The sequence below is a fragment of the Nannospalax galili genome, unplaced genomic scaffold (genome assembly GCF_000622305.1).
Source record: "Nannospalax galili isolate Female #2095 unplaced genomic scaffold, S.galili_v1.0 scaffold213, whole genome shotgun sequence".
In the NCBI taxonomy this organism is placed as follows: Eukaryota; Metazoa; Chordata; class Mammalia; order Rodentia; family Spalacidae; genus Nannospalax; species Nannospalax galili.
The window spans coordinates 4,209,085-4,209,366 of NW_008335195.1; positions in this window are offsets into that span (position 1 = coordinate 4,209,085).

Here is a 282-nt window from a genome sequence, read left to right on the forward strand (position 1 = left end):
TCTTGGAAGCATGGAGGAAATGATTCCTCCGTGTTGACCCTCCTCTTTATAGACTGGACACTGGTTCAAGTCCATCTGGTGGGGTCACCTTGGCCTCCTTGATCAAGAGGTCAGATGACCCACAACCATTACAGGACATTTTGCAAGATGCTCATGGTCCCTGGGAACTATTCGACTTAGGAGGGCAGGGAGTAAAAAGTGTCCTTTGTATCCCTCTGACCCAATTAGTATAGATCTCAGGGTATGTCTGTTAAACATCCAAGAAGGTTAGTTCCACCATTC